This window comes from Electrophorus electricus, chromosome 12 (assembly GCF_013358815.1).
Source record: "Electrophorus electricus isolate fEleEle1 chromosome 12, fEleEle1.pri, whole genome shotgun sequence".
NCBI classification, from domain to species: Eukaryota; Metazoa; Chordata; class Actinopteri; order Gymnotiformes; family Gymnotidae; genus Electrophorus; species Electrophorus electricus.
Window position 1 is genome coordinate 2,000,789 of NC_049546.1, and position 6,424 is coordinate 2,007,212.

A 6,424-nucleotide genomic window follows, 5' to 3' on the forward strand; every position below is an offset into this window, starting at 1 on the left:
GACAAAGCAAGGAATGGACATAGCCCCCCCGATCTGGGGAGGTTATGTATTCTGATGTCATCGCTGTCTTCTCAATTCAAGTGCACAGGTCCGCGAGCGCGAAGCGGTTGTCGGTCACCGCGCACGGCTCGCGGCTGCCGTGACTGAGCAGAGTGCACGAAAGTGGGAATGTACGGAATCCTGATTAGCTCATCCTGACATTAGGAATGTCAAAAATGACCTCCCGTTCTGACACTGAGTTCAGTTCAGCTACCAGTAGTTTTGCTCAAAACAGCGCATTCCCTTCTCTGACTCATTTTCACCTACTTGTCTGGTCGGCTGTAGCTGGACAGAATCAGATCATAAGAGTGACGTGACCGAAATGTTCAGACGCTGCTTAGATAATGTGCATGGGGACTTTTATTCGCGCTTAACCGCAAATAAATTAGCATGGAATGACGTTGTAATGTGTCGCCAACACACACACACACACACACATCATCATCATTTAATAACCTACTTAATTACAGCCGACTGTATAAGAGCTTTTTTATTCCCGCTTTTTAAATAAACGTTTCTTCTCGTATCCCCTGCCTCTCGCAGAGCTCGCGCTAAAGCGCCTGCGAAGAAGTCGGGGCGAGCTGGAATGCGTTGACGTCAGAGGACGGCCAGCGCTCGAGCGCTCGAGCCGAGGCGAATGCGCGAACACTGCGGAGAGGCGCGCGCACTAGCGAGCCGGAGCCCAGAGGAGCGCGTCGTCGTCCGCACAGCTGGAAGCGCAACACCGCACCGACATCACTCGCGTCTCGGTTCACTACGGCAGGGAAAAGCTGGTCGAGAAATTGCCAAGCGAACCTTTATTTTTTTGTCGTCGCTTTGCTTTCTGACTGGGCAGAGAAGGCAGAGCCCGTGGCAGCAGATGTTCAAAACAGCGCCCTGGACACATCGGGTAAGTTCTTCTCTCCAGAAGCGCCCGTCGTCTCGTCCGTCGTCTCCTTTTATCCACGCATGTAACCCGACTGCCGTGTCCGACGTCGCTGCGCCGTTAACGACGTCGGTCCTTCTCGGCGTACTCGCGCATGAGCGCGCTGGCTGCGCGTGTCGCCGTGAACTCGGGACGCAGCCGCGCGGCGAAGTTGCTGTTGGGAAAGTGATGGAGCCCCAGTCTCCCCGCCGCCAGGAGCGAGGTCCAATGTGCAGCCCGACCTGCACAACTACGTGATTTTAATATGTGATGAGACGACTCAGACCTTCCCGTCCCCGCTTTTAATCCTGAAGTTTCCAGATTTTAGGTGGGATGTTATGTTTCGAGTGGTGGTGGCTGAAGTTGACAGGCTGACTCGTTTATGGTCAGAAGTAGTTATATTATCTCTATACTGTTATCTCGTTTAGAGGCAGTGGGAGAATGAGGGACACACTACAGCAGTGTTCACTGGTGCGCTATGGCCCGCTGACCTGCATTCATGTCCTCATCCTTTCTGTGTCCCTTGGACACACGCACTTAATGGGGACAGGGGATCTTACATCTCCTTTGCCTTTGGCTAGTGTGGGGCAGTGAGTGACAGTGAGTTCACAATGACTCACCACTAGTGTGCTAGCCAATAGGAACATGGAGAGAGAGGGACCAGTGATGAGGACGAGGGTTGAGCACTTTGGGCTGATGCTGTGCGCTGCTGTTGGACGGACAGGCTGTATGGTGTGATGCCGCACTGGAGCCTGTGCTAAATTCCAGACTCAGCAGTGGAGTGTTTGTTTGCCTGTCTGTCTGTCTGTCTGTCCATCGGTGTCTGTCAGTGTGTGTTGCTCTCTCTATGTTTGGCAGTATCAGTGTGACTGCAATTCCTTAACTGAGAATAAATATGTGTGTGTGTGTGTGTGTGAGAGAGAGAGAGAGAGAGAGAGAGAGAGAGGGAGAGAGAGAGAGAGAGAGAGCGTGTATTGTGCTGGACACAGTGTGTTTTCAGCAGTGTCCTGACACACATCCATTTTGTTGGGAACAGGGACTTCAGCCTGCTGCAGAATGTCTGTGTGTGTGTGTGTGTGTGTGTGTGTGTGTGTGTGTGTGTGTGTGTGTGTGTGTGTGTGTGTGTGTGTGTGTGTGTGTGTGTGTGTGTGTGTGTGTGTGTGTGTGTGTGTGTCTGAAGGGGGGGTACACCTCTCACTGCATTTCACTTTTATCATTTTACTATATCACTCTCAAGACTCCCACAGTCTGGACTCTCACAGACAGACAGAGGTGGCATTCTCCACCAGGTTCAGGGGTTCTGGGAGCATCTGTTCAGACATTACAAACCCTTTGTAGCCACCTGTGTCGATCTTTCTTTTAAAGTAAAGAACTATTCCAATATGTAACGATAACCTTGGAGGAGATTGTGACGGTCTCGCGCAATTGTAGCCTCGGCGCTCTGGAGTGCAAGGTTACAGTTTCAGATCCCTCCATATTAATCTTAAATACAATTTTAAGAGCCAGAAACCTGAAACTTGTAATATTCATGCTATTCAGTTATACTGTGATACTATACTACAGTATATACTATACTATACTGTGTACTATGCTATACTATATATTTACTCAGTATAAAAATTCCCAAACTGATCTCTTGGTGACAAAGATCAGGCTTTTCTGTTAGGGTTGAAGAAATGTTTTAGTGGCAGGCAGAAGCATCCAGGGGATTGGGAGCCTCCTGTATCTGAGACCAGTTGGGTTCTCTCTGAAGAGCTGTGCTACAAGACCCCGACCACAGTTCTGCGGGTCCGAGTGTCAGCATCAGCGGTGTATCAGGGGTGACGTTCTGGACTTTCTGCACATTGTTGACTTTTTGGGAAGTATGTAATAGGCTGAGCAGCTGTTTCCTGGGTTTTCTTTCTGAAAGAGGTGAGCGATAATCCAGGAGCGTTCTAAAAAATGGCATTTCCGTGTTTCCATAGTAAGACGCTGAACTGTGAACTGTGATAAACATGTGATGCAGAGTTTTAAAAGTTAAGGTCCTGTCACATTGCTTCCATCACCCAGGTGATTTCATTCATGAATTCTACCTGCTGGCGTGAGTTAATTAATAGGTGGTTGGGACCGAATTCTTGGGAGGAAATTTTTTCTTGCTGGACCTGAGCTGTCTACTTCACTGCTTCCCATCATGCTTTAGTGGGACAAAATCAGAGCGATGCCTGTTCAGTAGGCGGAGGGAACTTAAACGCCTAACGCAGGCCTTGGAAGTCTGCTTTCCCACACACTGGAGCGTCTGCTTACATAATTCCGTACTGGGCTCCAGATAAGTCTCACTATATATGTTCATTTGGAATTCCTTGTTGGAAATTAAGTTTTAAGTCTTTTTTTGAAATGAGGTCCAGGAACAATGATTAGTATTCAGCAGTCAGCGAAGCCTTCCTTTACCTGCTCCGGTGCCTGGTTGTCAGCTCTCTTCTAAAGAGATGTGTGCATGGGCCTGTGTGTGTTTGGCTTTGTGCATATGATTGTGTGTGTCTCAGATGTACAGGCTATATGTGAGTATGCGACTCTTGTAGGCTTAATTGGTGTGTATATGTGATGTGTGTCTATGTGTGTGTGCGTATATTTGATGTGTGTGTGTGCGTATATGTGAGGTGTGTGTGCGTATATGCGGTGTGTGTGTGTGTATGTGTGCGTATATGTGATGTGTGTGTGTGCGTATATGTGATGTTTGTGTGCGTATATGTGATGTGTGTGTGTGTATGTGTGCGTGTATGTGATGTGTGTGTGTGTGTGTGTGTGTGCGTATATGTGATGTGTGTGTGCGTGTATATGGTGTGTGTGTATATGTGATGTGTGTGTGCGTGTATGTGATGCGTGTGTGTGATGTGTGTGTGTGTGTGTGTGTACGTGTGCGTGTGCGTATATGTGATGTGTATGTGTGTGATGTGTGTGTGCATATATGTGAGGTGTGTGTGCGTATATGCGGTGTGTGTGTGTGTATATGTGTGCGTATATGTGATGTGTGTGTGTGCGTGTATGTGATGCGTGTGTGTGATGTGTGTGTGTGTACGTGTGCGTATATGTGATGTGTATGTGTGTGATGTGTGTGTGCATGTGTGTGTGCGTATATGTGATGTGTATGTGTGATGTGTGTGTGTGCGTGTGTGTGTGTGTGTGTGTACGTGTGCGTGTGCATATATGTGATGTGTATGTGTGTGTGTGTGTGTGCATGTGTGTGTGCGTATATGTGATGTGTATGTGTGTGTGTGATGTGTGTGTGTGTATGTGTGTGTGCATGTGTGTATGTGTGTGTGTGTGTGTGTGTGTATGCACGTGTGTGTATGTGTGTGTGTGTGTGTGTGTGTGTGTGTGTGCGTATATGTGATGTGTGTGTGTGTGCGTGTGTATGCGCGTGCGTGTGTGTGCGTGTGTGTGCGTGTGTGTGTGTGTGTGTGTGTGTGCGTATATGTGATGTGTGTGTGTGTGCGTGTGTATGCGCGTGCGTGTGTGTGCGTGTGTGTGTGTGTGTGTGTGTGAGTGCGTGTGCGTGCGTGTGTGTGTGTGCGTGTGTGTGCGTGTGTGTGTGTGCGTGTGTGTGTGCGTGTGTATGCGCGTGCGTGTGTGTGCGTGTGTGTGTGTGTGTGTGAGTGCGTGTGCGTGCGTGTGTGTGTGTGTGAGTGTGTGTGCGTGTGTGTGTGTGCGTGTGTGTGTGCGTATATGTGATGTGTGTGTGTTAATGTACTATGAACAGAGCTGCTACCCATCACCACTCTGACCTCAGCACCATGAACACTGTATGATGAGATCATATCTATAGAGGAAAGCCCACTCCTCTCTCTCTCTCTCTCTCTCTCTCTCTCTCTCTCTCTCTCTCTCTCTCTCTCTCTCTCTCTCTCTCTCTCTCTCTCTCTCTCTATCCCTCTCTCTCTCTCTCTCTCTCATCCTTTCCTCCTCTACCTCTAACTCTTTGTCCTTCCCTCTCCCCTCCCTCTCTATCCCTTGTTCACACACTCCTCTGTACTCTCTGAAGGAGAGAGTGTGAGTCATCCTCTAACACTTCTCCCCTGATACTGCCTGTCACTGTGTGTGTGTGTGCATGTGTTGTTCATTTTAATGTGTGTTTGTGCACTATCTTGTGTACATTTTTATTTGTGTGCGAATGTGTATGTGTGTATTTGTGTTCTGATATGTACTGTGATGTACTGTAATATGTGATGTGTGAATGTTTATGTGTGTGTATTTGTATTTGTGTGTGAATGTTTATGTGTGTGTATTTGTATTTGTGTGTGAATGTTTATGTGTGTGTATTTGTATTTGTGTGTGAATGTTTATGTGTGTGTGTTTGTGCTCTGGAATGTATTTTGACTAGTTTGTGAATGTGGGTGTGTGTATTTGTGTTCTGGTATGTATTTGTATATGAATGTGTGTGTGCGTGTGTATGTATTTGTGTTTTGGTATGTATTGTGACTGCAGTGTGTGATTGTGTGTGTAGGTGTGCATGTGCGTGTGTGTGTGTGTGCGCGCACTCTGGTATGTATTTGGACTGTAGTGTGTGTGAATGTGTGTGTGTGTGTGTGTGCACTCTGGTATGTATTGGGACTGTAGTGTGTGATTGTGTGTGTATGTGTGCGTGTGTGTGTGCGCACTCTGGTATGTATTTGGACTGTAGTGTGTGTGTGTGTGTGTGTGTGTGTGTGTACTCTGGTATGTATTGTGACTGTAGTGTGTGAATGTGTGTGTGTGTGCACACTCTGGTATGTATTTGGACTGTAGTGTGTGTGAATGTGTGTGTGTGTGTGTGTGTGTGTGTGTGTGCACTCTGGTATGTATTGTGACTGTAGTGTGTGAATGTGTGTGTGTGTGTGTGCACTCTGGTATGTATTGGGACTGTAGTGTGTGATTGTGTGTGTATGTGTGCGTGTGTGTGTGCGCACTCTGGTATGTATTTGGACTGTAGTATGTGTGTGTGTGTGTGTGTGTGTGTGCGTGCACTCTGGTATGTATTGTGACTAGTGTGTGAATGTGTGTGTGTGTGTGTGTGTGTGCACTCTGGTATGTATTTGGACTGTAGTGTGTGTGAATGTGTGTGTGTGTGTGTGTGTGCACTCTGGTATGTATTGTGACTGTAGTGTGTGTGTGTGTGTGTGTGTTTGCACTCTGGTATGTATTGGGACTGTAGTGTGTGTGTGTGTGTGTGTGTGTGTGTGCACTCTGGTATGTATTTGGACTGTAGTGTGTGAGTGTGTGTGTGTGTGTGTGTGCACTCTGGTATGTATTTGGACTGTAGTGTGTGTGAATGTGTGTGTGTGTGTGTGTGTGTGTGCACTCTGGTATGTATTGTGACTGTAGTGTGTGAATGTGTGTGTGTGTGTGTGTGCACACTCTGGTATGTATTTGGACTGTAGTGTGTGTGAATGTGTGTGTGTGTGTGTGTGTGTGTGCACTCTGGTATGTATTGTGACTGTAGTGTGTGAATGTGTGTGTGTGTGTGTGCAC

At 47.4% G+C, this 6,424-nt stretch overlaps 1 protein-coding gene across 1 annotated transcript in view; it reads left to right on the forward strand.

Moving 5' to 3' along the window:
* Positions 1 to 399: 399 nt before the first annotated feature.
* The window catches only part of snrkb (SNF related kinase b), a 24,473-nt gene continuing 18,448 nt past the window's right edge, over positions 400 to 6,424 (forward strand). Inside the window, exon 1 of the mRNA XM_027029241.2 lies at positions 400 to 928. The gene's annotated coding sequence lies outside the window, so the exon portion shown is untranslated. The remainder of the gene's footprint in view (positions 929 to 6,424) is intronic.